General features: G+C 37.7%; 1 protein-coding gene across 9 annotated transcripts in view; it reads right to left on the reverse strand.

Moving 5' to 3' along the window:
- The window catches only part of KCNC2 (potassium voltage-gated channel subfamily C member 2), a 178737-nt gene that overhangs the window by 12943 nt on the left and 152326 nt on the right, over positions 1-13468 (reverse strand). The gene's annotated exons all lie outside the window — the stretch shown is intronic.

Below are 13468 nucleotides of genomic sequence, written 5' to 3' on the forward strand. Positions count from 1 at the left end.
ACAATTTTCCTTCTCACCTGAAAAAGAACTCCCAAGTGTTAGAGGAACGGGCTATAAAGTTGCAGGGTTTATTTTATTCAGCTCTTTCTATCCCGTTTCTTTAGCCAGTCCTAGGGGGACACACACACCTACTAATCCAGAATGGTAATAGCCGGAGCTCTCCCGCACATAGTTCTTACCCCGGGCCGGCCCCTCATTAAGGCAAATCACACAATCAACTCATCAGGCCTCGGAACCACCTACTGCCGCTGTCGTCCTTCACAGTTCTGCGGTGTCAGCACAGAGGTCAGGCTACGTTTCCAAGTCATAAGATGCAAAGCGATACCTAAGGCAACCAACCTGACAAGCGTTGCCCCCAGTTGTTGTGTTAACCACCAAACTCTCACGTGATGAACACAGATATGTCGGAGAAAAATGTATTCCTCTTGGGAATCACAGATTTCCCAATAGTCAAGATCTGAAAACGTAAAACCCGGGGCTGAGTGAATGGTGCTGGTGCAGACAGTAGGCAGTAGTCGCTCCGTAATGCTCTCGGACTTAGCATGAGTGATGAGCACCAAGACTGCCCCTCGAACATCCAAATTCACTCATTCTTTAGGAGCAAGAGGTCATCAGTCAAGCGCAGGGTAACCCTTTTTCAGAAATAATGGGGCGTATCCAAGTCCCGCACCTGTCCCCTAATTGCTATTCCTCACCCGCACCACTGAAAAGATCTAAGTTTCAAGAAAAGATTGAGACCACGTCCTCCTTTTCCTGGTAGAGTTTCAACGGAAGAGACATACGAAACGAGGAAGGAAGTCCTAGGACAGTGGCGCCCAGCCGCTAAGGGTCACCTCAAGCTCTGAAATTGTTTCTCTGCAGAGTAGAGGTTAGTACCTCGCTCCTGGAGGAGTGTAAGACACGGCGCTCTCATGGCTTTGACTTACGTCCCCAAGCACGCCTTCCAGGTTCCCTTGGCCTTGACATTATGGGTTCCCTCACATCTTTCCCAGACTTGATGCAAGAGGTTAACGTGTTTTTGCTCAGCTTTCTTTTTTGTGCAAATAAATATATAGCTCTTTGTCCACCTATGTTCATGCAGTGGACTGAGTGGGACCTCCCCACATTGCTCTTTCAGGATCCGTCCCGGCTTCCTGGCCTGCTCCCATACCACAAGGGCAGTTTCCCCCTGTACTTTGACGCTTGTCAGTACGAAACGCTGAGGCCTGTTGTGACTGGACATTTTCCTACTCTTCACTCATTCATTCAACAAGCATGAATTAGGTGCCTCTCAACGTCAGGCCCCAAGACGAGGGCTTTAAGGTAACAGTAGTTAGCAAAACACAATGCCTGTGTTTGAGGAATTCACAATCTATTAGGGACACAGACATTAAATAATTAACCACAGAAAAATTATATAATTACAATTGTGATAAATGCAATGAGGGATAGAAAGGACCAAAGGCGGGCTTTATTTAGGGGTCTTGAGGGGTCATAGAAACCTCTGCCAAAATGTCACCAGACTCAAATTGGAGGGATAAATGAAGGTTGACCTGATGGAAAGGGGTGGCTTGTATATAGCTCAGTGGGAGGTTTTAACAAAAAATCTGGACTTTTTCAATTTCACTTCACTTTCTTGAGCAATGGGTTTACTGGGACACCACAGAAGCAGCAGGTCTTCCAGATCTGCCTCTTTTGCATGAAAACCCAACGTAACGCAGAGACTCTGGTTTTTTCAAGGCTAACCTCTTTTTCTGAAGAGCTTTAAATAAACCAGAAATATTGCCTGGGTTTTAAAATAAGACTGTAAGGTGACTCTAGAGCAGTTTGGTTGCTGGTGGCGCTCCTCAGGCCTTGTTGGCCTACTGGGAGAGCTTTAGAATTCTCTTAGCTTATTGTATCAGCCCTGTTGTTGGGGATGCAGTAAAAATAAAAGATAAGTGTTTTTAATTTGAAGCACCATGTAAATACTAGAAATCATTATTACATATATTTTATTATACTGTAAAAATATATAATTAGTACCTCAATGAGAACTACTAGAGCCTGATGTTCATGCTTATTACATGAATTATCATTTTGTCAGAAAAAGTCAACAAAGTCAGAAGGTACCACCCTTGGTGGTTGGAATTTAAATAACATGAATCATCTTGTTAAATTACCCATTTTACCCACCCACATTCTTAGAAAAGGAATTTGGTCACATTCTTTGGAACATACCTGGGGAGCTCACACAAATGTGAATTCCTCACCGTCCATGTCGGACATCGACACAGATTCTCTTGTTTGGGGAGAGGGAATTTGCATTTCACAAGTGTTCATGGTGATTGCTATGAAAACTAAAGTCTGAAAAACACGGTTTTGGCATTTTTCAATTTGAGAATATAAGATTAATAATTCATTATTAAATGCGTTGGAGAAGTTTCTAAATTACAAGCATTTGTAGACTTTTTAAAAAATCTTCTAAACCTTAATAAGAATAGCTCACTAATTCCTATATCATAGGATGTTTGTGCCTGTGTGTGTGTATTTGTGTGTGCACTGTGACATAAGTCTGGCTTCTACACGAATATTGGTGAGTAAACAAAGCAACTGAATAGCCTCTAACTACATGTAATTCTAAGACACAAAGCTTTGAAAACCAGATTTTGACTGTTTTTACAAGTCACTCGGAACTTGAACTTATCAATATTTTTGTTAGCATTATTTAAGGAAGCCCACTATGATTCTGTACTTGTATTATTCTTCACGGTGATTTGTATTATTCAGTATATCATTCGCTTTTAAGGACTTCATAAATCTGTCAGGATATGATAATAGTATAATAGGAATCATAAAAAGAGTGTGAAAACAGTCATTCCGGGAGAGACACATTAATCTCAGAAGTACAATATTATTTTGCTTAAAAAAAAACAAGCTAGGTAAGCCATTTCTTATGTATAAAGACTGAAGACACTACAAGGTGTGGCTTAGGGTGAGAGGGCTAGAGGGCTAGACCAGAGGACAGAAATACTCTTCACACACACAAAAAATCAAATAAATAAATAAATAAATAAATAAATAAATAAAAATTTAAAAATAAATTAAATAAATAAATAAGAATAAATTAAATAAATAAATAAAAATAAAGAAAATAAAAATAAAATTAATTAATTGATTAAAAATAAATTAAATAAATAAAAAAAAGAAAATAAATAAATAAATAAAAATAAAATAAATAAAATAAATGAAAGAAAGAAAGGAAGGAAGAAAGAAAGAAAGGAAGGAAGAAAGAAGTACTCGTCACAATAACGTGGCGGGAAATTGGAAGTTGTCTTCTGTCAGCTTAAAAGCGGGGAAGTTGGAAGAAAGTTGAAACCTGGACAGAAATGAGGAAGGTCTCTAAGGAGGATGAAAAGCTCATAGTGGGAGGCGATAAGCAGGGGCGAGGCCCCTCTCTGGGCACAGCAGCAGAACTTTGGGACGCAGATGGACTGTATCAAATTTAAGACGATGCTTGCTGTGTTACGCCTTCAGCCAAGGGTGGTTGTACATTGATGGTGCTCTGAGTGGTGAAGGTATTGGGCCAAAGGAGGAAAAAAAGAGGGGAGCAGCCAACCATGAAGGCAACATACACAGTGAGGATCAAAAGCATTTGAGAGTAAAAAATAAGAGTAAAAGGTAATCAAGAGAAAAGTAGCCCTTGTGAAAGTATTTGGAGACACTGGGAGAGACAGATTGGCCACTGGAATGAAGAACGGGAGCCTAGTTTATTAGGGACTTAGTCCAAGTATCAGACGAAAAGGTGACCCCAGAAGCCTTGAAGGCCTACGGTCGTCCAGACCTTGGACTCCAGTATCAAGGAGTTTGTATATGTCACTTGAACCTAATTCTCAGAGATTTGGATACAGAAAATGTCTTCTTTTTTTTTCTGACTCACTAAGTTAAGCTGAAATGGGTAAATATGAGGTTAGGTTAAATAATATCAAGAAAAGGAAATTTATGGGATGGCTGGATGGCTCAGTGGCTGAACATCTGCCTTCAGCTCAGGTCATGACCCCAGGGTCCCAGGAACAGTCCCACATCAGCTTCCCTGTAGGGAGCCTGCTTATCCCTCTGCCTGTGTCTCTGCCTCTTTCTCTGTATCTCTCATGAATACATAAACAAAATCTTAAAAAAAAAAAAAAAAAAAAAAAGAAAAGGAAATTTAAAAGGAAAGGAAGGGGGAGAAAAGAAGGTTTTATTTGTTTTTCTCCTTCACTGAACCGGGAACTGTTTAAGGACTGGAATGATGTCATGTTAATTTTTGTACCAACTGGTACAATATTTTTGCGAACTGTTTAAGGACTGGTACAATATTCTTGTACCAACTGCTTCTGGCACAGTGGATGGATAGGAGGATAAAATAATAAATTAATTAACAAAATAATAAGATAAATCACATTCTAGTGGGAATAAAAATGATCTGAGAAAAGAGAAACAACAGAAATGAAACCCTAAAATATGCACATGGATGCAAAAAAAAAAAGCCAAATTTACAGCAGAAGCAAATTGAAATGGTCCTAGAGGTGCAAAGGTTCCCATTAGTAGCAGTTCTGTTAATTCAGTTAATGGCACCTTATCAAGGAGTCGGGGAAGAAAATCACATTGCCATCCCTCTCTTTCTCTTCCCCCCTGTGAAAGGACCACAGACTCTCGCGGGCACTAAACGAAAATAAAATAAAGCATGTTAAATAATTAAAATTTAGAAAGCTTTCTAGAAGGTGTATGCAGGGTATGCAGGGTATGCAGACTGAATGCATATCCCGCCCGGCAGTTGAAGAGACACAGGCTGCTCTAACACCGGCTGGCAGAGGCGACCAGCAGCCTTTGCTCTCCGTAAGCCCAGTGCCCAGGACTGGCCAAGGGCCCAATACTCTGCTTTAGTTCAGTTTAGTTTTATTTCTCATCAGCAGCCATGGAGAGGAAGGCTTCCAAGTACAGTTCTACAGAGAAGGTATGTGAATCTACCACAGTTCAAAGATTTAAGTAAATCTCCACAGAAGAAAGACGGGGCAAAAGCAGGCCATATTTTGTTTCATCATTTTCTCTTCCGTCGTAGCATGAAGATGAACATACCCGAACGCTATAACTGGCCCCAAAATGCCAAACACGACAGGGACCGGACTGATCAAGGGGTCTTTTTCTGGGCGCCGCGGCCAGCCCAGGATCACTGACGTAGCAGTTTTCACACATTTTTGTTACCGATTCTACGCGATCACAAATTGTGCAAAGAGAAGAACGTAACACCTATTGCTTAACTAACCTTAGGAAGGTGCTCAGATCTTGTGACATTAGTGAAGGAAGATGTTTCTGAAATATGTAATTTGGCATGTAAAAATTCCACTGGCTCCAACACAAAATCTGTCCTTTAAAAGTCACCTCAAAGAAAGAGAAGAAAAAGAAGAAAAAAAAAAAAGGAAGGTCACCTGGGTGGCTCAGTGGGTTAAACATCCAACTCGTGATTTGGCTCAAGTCATGATCTCAGGGTCCTGAGATGAGGCTCATGAAGGACTATGCACTGAGGGTAGAGGCCGTCTAAGATTCTCTCTCCCTCTCCCTCTGCGTCCTACCTCCCATGCACGCTCTCTCTTTTTTTTAATAAATAAATAAATAGATAGATAGATAGATAGATAGATAGATAGATAAATAATTTAAAATTTAAGAATTTAAAGTCACCTCATCCTATTATTTCCCAATTAAAAGCATCAACCTAAAAAAATAAATAAATAAAAATAATAAAAATGTCAACCTGTATCTTAAAGGGGGAAAAAGACTTGAAGAAAAATTAAACTTATTCATATTTAAAAATAAAAGTCAATGGGATAATTTAAGAATTAGAAATTAATGTTCTTTTAAGACAAGTCACCTAAAACACAGACTGTGCCATGGCCCCTGAAATCCAATCCTTCCATGGGAATCGAATCATCTTGAAGGACTGGAATTCATGGGCCATAGCAAAGAAAAGCCTGAAAGCTCTTCTTGTCCTTGACAGTCACCTTGAAAAGAGACTCCTCAAATCAGGAAATTGAGGACAGCGGCTTTCATCAATTAAGGCTGTGAAAATAGCCATCGATTTGATGAGACGTTTAGGAGGGAGGAGTGTTCTTTCCTCTTTGATTTCCTTTCACTTGTAAAAGATGATGAACTCTTTGCTTTGAAATGATTTCTCTCGCTCTGGCATCTTGCAGGAACCCCGTGTGCTAAAACTGAATGATTTATCAGGATTATGGTTGCAATACTTTGAGATCAGCTTTAAAAATCCTTTGTACATAAATACTGATAAACTTGGGACGATCAGGGTTGTGGGACCCCTTGAGTTTCGCAGTGAAGGACGTTAGATACATTGTTCTGGGTTATTATTCACAGGAGCAATTGGTTAGGATCTCTCTTGTCTCAGGGGGCTAATGCTCTGTAAAGGGATCTTAGGACAATAGTCCCAGTCAAAAATTGGGAGGATGGTTTTATTTTTATATACTATTAGGATTGCAGGTGGCAGGGGTGGGGGGTAGTGGAGAGAGACAGTTTTAACAGACACTTGCTGCCTTAAGAAGAGTGCTCAAATTTCAGATTAAGATGTGAAAGCTTGGGCCTCTGGGTGGCAAAGTCGATTAAGCGATTAAGCGTCTGCCTTCAGGTCAGGTCATGATCCCGGAGTCCTGGGATGGAGCCCACGTCGGGGTCCCTGCTCAGAGGGGATGTGAAAACTTCAGAGCTCATAGTGTAGAGTAGGAATGAAGATCCTTGGAGTAACTATGGAGGAAGATCCTAAATTGCAAAGATTGGCTGTTACCAGCTTTCGCCCCAAGTCAATTAAGCCAACTTGTATTATCATAAAACTGCCAAAATACTGTATCTGGTTAAATGGGAGAAGGGTTCGCTTTATTTGCCTTGTGTACCCACCTTGCCCTGTGATGCGTGTAGTCACAAAGATGGAATGAATTGTAACACTTAGTTAAAAAAAAAAATACACACACACATACACACACACACACACACACACACACACACACCAAGGAATTTGTTTTTGCAATTCCACATGAAGTATATCTATTTTTAGTTTGCATTTTAGGGACAGTATATATTTTCCAAACAGAAATGCTTCACTTCCATTTTGCCCATTCTACTTTTCTCTCTTAAATAATTAAAAAATAAAAATAAAAAATAAAACATGAGCAAGGACTTCCAATAATGAAGAATCAGAGTTCATAGTGCTACCCAATCCAAAATTTCCACTTTTAGGAATTTACTCTGGTAAAATGTGTAGAGTAAAGTACAAGGATATATGTAGAAGGACATTCACTAAAGCATTATTTGTCAAAAAAAAAAAAAAAAAAACAGTAAATGTCCGTGAGTAATGGTATGTCCACAATATAGCATTACGAGGAATGAGGCAGCTAAGCATGTCCTGACATGGGATGATATCCAATGAAACATATTAAACCATAAAGGAATATGTTTGGTTTAAACATATTAAACCATAAAGGAATACGTTTGGTTTAAACATATTAAACCATAAAGGAATATGTTTGGTTTAAACATATTAAACCAAAAGATGGTTGTAGCACAATATGCGGAGCCTAGCACCATCTTGCTCTAGGTACAACTAACACGTGCAAATAAATAGCAACACTACACTCTCAGCCGCGCTTATGTCCGAGGGGAAGAGTGGCCTTGTGTGACTGAGTTGCTAACGGAAAATTACAACTGATTCTATAAATATCTTTAAAGTGTAAAATTTCTACAAAATTTTTAATCATGTATTATGTTTCATTTTTAAACAAAATTCAAAGAAATACAAAAGAGGATTAAACTTGGATCTTCATCCTTGACGACCGTCAAACTGACTTTATTACTCCATAGAAATTACACATTGGCACGTTGCCATTTTTCTTCTTTTCTACAGCATCTTAAATTTAGCAAACGCTCTTAATTATGTATGTGTTCGAGTCTTATGTACTAGCTTTGCCATAATTAACAAGAATGTGGTGGTGTTCATAGAACTGTGGTCTCTAGAGAAAGAAAATAGTCTCTTTCATTAGTAAGACTATCCTCAAGGGCCAATCAGGCAGGGACAACTGGAGCCCAGCATCTGCTGGCCCCATGCAGACTTGGCAATTGCTTCAGCCTCTTTTGAGGCTGGTAAAATCCACTTCCCTTCATTCACATTTTACTGTTTAAAAGCATTCCACAAACTTTATTGCATTTATGATGTTGAATTAGATCTTTCCTCAATGGGGATACCTTACACATACATGACTATTAACAGCAGAAATCATTGAAGAAGGTGAAGATCAAGCTAAGGTAACTGTGTATGATCATGTGTGTGTTTAGTGTGTTTACAACACATTATATATTTTATATTTATATCTGTGTATAAAATGTGTTTATATGTATGGATAGATATGTATGATATACATGGGTGTAGATTATATATAGATATGAATATATTATATAGATAGGTATAAAATAGATATAAAACAATTTAATGTTTAGGCTTCTCAAATCAAGAAATATACCCAAATATTGCTTTTGGCCACTGAGACTTATATGACCACTGATAAATACTTTCCACTGTGTTTTTTGATAGCTTATCCAATATAAATATACATCATTCTTTCTACATTTTTTTTTCTATGCCACAGGCTGATTTCCCTGAATTTTATATTTGGTCTATCCACTCACACCCAAGTGTAATTTTTCAGGATACAGGCAAGCGAGGCCTGCACATAATGTTAATATTATCACAACAAATTATAGTGTTCAAAGTTAGGTCACTAGATTTAAAATTCATCAAATATGAGCACCCGGGTGGCTCAGTCAGTTAAGCATCTGCCTTCGGCTCGGGTCATGAGCCCACAGTTCTGACACAGAGCCCCACATCCAGCTCCCTGCTCAGCAAGGAGTCTGCTTTTCCCTCTCCCCTCTGCCCCCACTCATTTGTGCTTTCTCTCTTCTACTCCCTCAAATAAAGAAATAATTTCTTTTAAAAAAATCATTAAATATGAAAACACGGTATCATTTTACTTCTCTAAGTCTCACAATGAAGTTTAAATAAAGTGTTTTCTCGGGTGCCTGTGTGGCTCAGTTGGTTAAATGTTGGCTCTATTTCAACTCGGGTCATGATCTCAGGGTTGTGAGATCAAGCTCTGCATTGGGCTCCCTGTTGGTCTCTGCACTGGGCATGGAACCTACTTAAGGTTTTTCCTCTCCCTTTTCCTATTGCTCCTCCCTCTAAGCTTGCATGCATGTCCTCTCTCTAAAAATAGTGTTTATAATCAATACATTGCATGAAAATAATTTTTACAACTGTTTATGGACTGAAGATTTTTACCCCTTTAGTCATAAGAATATCAGATTATAGTCATGTCATAACATTAACATGGTGTTGTAATTATTCCAACTATTGAATTCCAGTTATTGAAAACTCCCTCCAAAATTTCCATATTTAACATATATTAATTTGTCTTAAATTTATTTTTAAATGATTCAATTTGTCTTGGAATGATATGACCTACACCATCATCCAGGAATACCTAGCTGGTCACATTTTTAAACCTTATCTACTATAAGCCCTAGGCTGTCTTTTTGAGGCTAACAATCACTTTCCAATTTACATTATCTGAGAATCTTTGCTTTAACTTAGTGGCGAGTAAGGGACACAAAGAGAATGTTAGTCAAACGTGAAGGGAGGGGACAAGCTTACAAACATTTGCCAAAGATTCGTTGACTCTGAGAAGTCCACTTCTTTCAACACGACGGCCGGCACTGTGGTTAACACGTACTCTACAGAGCACCAGGGGTGCCTGTCTAGCTGCGGGGGCTCCTCCCCAGATCCTGGGGCAACACTGGGAATCCCAAGCTTCAGTCTCAAATGTTATCATTCTCTTTTTCTGTATCTGCTTGCTCAGTTATCGTTTCTAAAACATAACCATATACACCGATAGCCAAGTCCTGAGAGTATTCCGAGACCAGCCCTAGATAGCTCCAGTGGACTACACTTTTCCCTCTCCTTCCTCATTTATATATTTAAATTAGAGCTTTACTGTCCATTCCTTTTTCCTCCAGATCATTTTGTTTGGTGGATATTTGTTCTTCCTTGCTATGAAGCCTGGGTCAGGACACTTCCAATCCACCCTAGTCTACTTAAGCAGGTATGCCTACGTGGAGAGAGGATACTGGAGTCTAGTTCCTCTTCTGTCTGAAGATCTCGGGTACTCTTGCAAATAGTTGCAGATTCCTCCCAGAATCAAATTTTCTACATTCCATTCCACAAAACAAAAGCTCCTGGATAATTGGTAATTTCATTACAAGATGTAGAAAAGTCATATTTAAAATAGGGAGGGGAAAAAATAAAAATAAAAATAAAATAGGGAGGGATTGACTGGCTTTGTAATTAAAAATCCAGTAGGGTTTGCCTAAGCAATTTAACTGTATCAACAGCTATCAGAGTGTGGCTTGGAACTTCTAGGGGTCCAGAGACCATTTTCTTGGGTTTATAAAATCAAAATTAGCTTGAAATAATATTAAAATATCTTTTGCCTTTTTCATTCTCACTGTCTTACCAGTTTACAGAAGAGTTTTCCAAAAGCTGCATGATGTGGTATTGCAACAGATTGAATGCCCCACGGAGATATGAGAATCTAGCCCACTTTCTATTAAGTCAGACATGAGAAAGAGCTGCAAAATGTAAAACAATGCCACTTTTCTCACTTTATTTTTCCTCTTTTAGAAATTTTATTCTTTAAAAAAATATATTTTTCTAAATCATGGAGATGCACAGCATAGGGAATATAGTCAATGATACTGTAAAAACTTTATGTGGTGACAAAAGACAACTAGACTTATTGTGGGGATAATTTCATAATGTATAAAAATATCGAATCATTATGTACACTGAAACTAATAGGATATGGTTTGCCAGTTTTACTTCAATTAAAAAAATTATTTTCGTTAAAAATATGTTTGCTTACATCACTAGGTTATGTCCTAATCCAGGAAAATAAGTATCTCCTAACCCTCCTATAAATATTAATAGGGCCCACCAGGAACTCTATACAAAGATCACAAGGTCTCCAAGGCAATCTCCAACACAATCAGCTGCTTTACTAGATTATAAAGTAAATAAATAAAAATGTGCATTTATCGTGTTAATAGTTTTAAAACTGTCATGAATGAAATGAATGCTAAGCTAAGGAATTCTCAGTGGTCACAGAAATCTAGAATAACCAGAAATATCTGCAGCAACTGCTTAAATACTAGAATTGCTTGAAACTTAGTAATCTCATCTTCCATGATTTCATCTGCCATCAATGCATCAGTGATAGCTCAAAACTGTCAATCTCTAGTTTACACCTTTTTTGTGGGTGACCTGCCATAATTATCCAAGTCCACAGAGTTCTTCAGTCTCAATTAAATAACAAATGATATAATGGCAAAATAATATGAGTCTGGGTTCTACAGAGAAATGGATCCAACAGGATATATATATATAATATATATTTAATATATATTAATATATATTAAATATATAAATATATTTATATATAAATTATATTTATAAATATAACTTATTTAATAAATAATTAAATATATTAGATATAATTTAGTAAATAAAATATAATTTATAAATATAAATTTATTTATAAATATCAATATATATTTATATAAATAGTAAGATATTTATTTTATATATTTATATAATATTTATATATATAAATAGTAAGAGATTTATTATGAGGAATTGGCTCACATGATTAAGGAGGTTGAGAAGTCCCACCATTTGTTGTCTGCCAAAGGAAGGCTTAGGAAAACCAGTAGGGTAGTACTAGTCCAAGCTTGAGGACCTCAGAACTAGGGTAGTCAATAGTGTTAAGTCCCAGTCTGAGTCTGGTGACCCAAGAACTAGGAGCTCCAATGTTCAAACTCAGGAGAAGATGGATATCCCCCCTGAAGCAGAGAGAGTGAATTCACCCTCCCTCTACCTTTCTGTTCTATTTGAGTCCTTGACGGATTGGATGATGCTCACCCACACTGGTGAGGGGATTTTCTTCACTCTGTCTACTGACTCAAACGCTAATCTCTTCCAGAAACGCCCTCACAGACACATCCAGAAATGTTTACCAGCCATGTGGGCATCTGTGAGCCCAATCAAGTTGACACGTAAAACTAACCGTCACAGGGATTATCATACATTTTATTAGTGAAGATTTAGAAGACACTTCAAACTCTGCTTCTCAATGTGTCACTCAAATCTGATCTTGTTATTCCATTACATATTTATTTTATTCTGAACCATCATTTATCAGTTAACCAGCTTAGTACTTAGATTCTGTTTTTTTTTCTTCCTCAACACCTTCATCTGTTGTATCACTGAATCCTGTAGATTCTCAGACTTGAAATATCTCTAGTATTTTCTCCCTTCCCTATATTTATTTTGCCTTTAATTAGCTTTTCCTAGATTATGAAGACTAAGCACTCCTTCAAGGGAACAAATGTGATTATATCACTCATCTGCTTAAAATAGTTTAATGGCTCCCATCACAGGACACACAATGCTCTTAATACATCATTCAAGAAATTTCTTTATGTGGACCTTCCATACATCTCTACTGTGAATATCACCATCTTGGCTGATGTACCAGAAGCTCTAATTCTGTGCCAAATATACCTTTTTCCTTTGTATAGCTGGCAAAGAACTACTTAGTATTTCAGACTCGACTCTGAAATCGCTTGGTCTTTGAAATTCCTGAAGTCTGAGGCAAAATTAAGCACTTTCTTGTTAGTTTCCTACTCATATCTCTATGATAGCACTTATCTCGTTTCTATAATACTTTATTTTCTGCTCCTTTGGTAAAGCACAAGCTTGTGACACAAGCAGGAATTTTTATTTGCATTTTATGTCAATAACATTGTTAGTGCTTAATAATATTGATAAGAAGTAATAACAAAGACTATGGCCACACCAAAAATAAGGTTTAACTCATTTTTTTTTGCACTTATTTATGCTCAATCACTTCCTCCAAAGGGATTTTTAAGAAGGCTTATGAAAACAACAAATAGAATAGAAAGAAAAGTATAAAGGAAGACTAATAGGGGAACAGACTGTCAGTTTGAGTGACAAGAGCAGGGCAATGTCAGGGATAAAAAGGAAAGCAAGGCTTAAAGCAAGAGAGATTAACAATGTCAATTTCTGCAGAGTTCAAAGAAGATAAAAATGAAGAAAGGTTTACTGGATGAGATAATTAGACCAACATTAGTTTTCCTTGATGAAGCCATTTTGGTAAAGAAATAGGAAAGAATCCAGATTTCAAGGGATTAATGAACTAGTAGGTGCTGAGAAATATGAATGGCAAGTAAACACACACACACACATTATTGCATTCTCAAGGGCTGAAGTCAGTTCACAGGGATCATTACAAATCTTTTTTAAAAATGGGGGCTCTGCTTTAAGAATAAGTGAAACGTGCTA

This window comes from Vulpes vulpes, chromosome 16 (assembly GCF_048418805.1).
Source record: "Vulpes vulpes isolate BD-2025 chromosome 16, VulVul3, whole genome shotgun sequence".
Lineage (NCBI taxonomy): Eukaryota > Metazoa > Chordata > Mammalia > Carnivora > Canidae > Vulpes > Vulpes vulpes.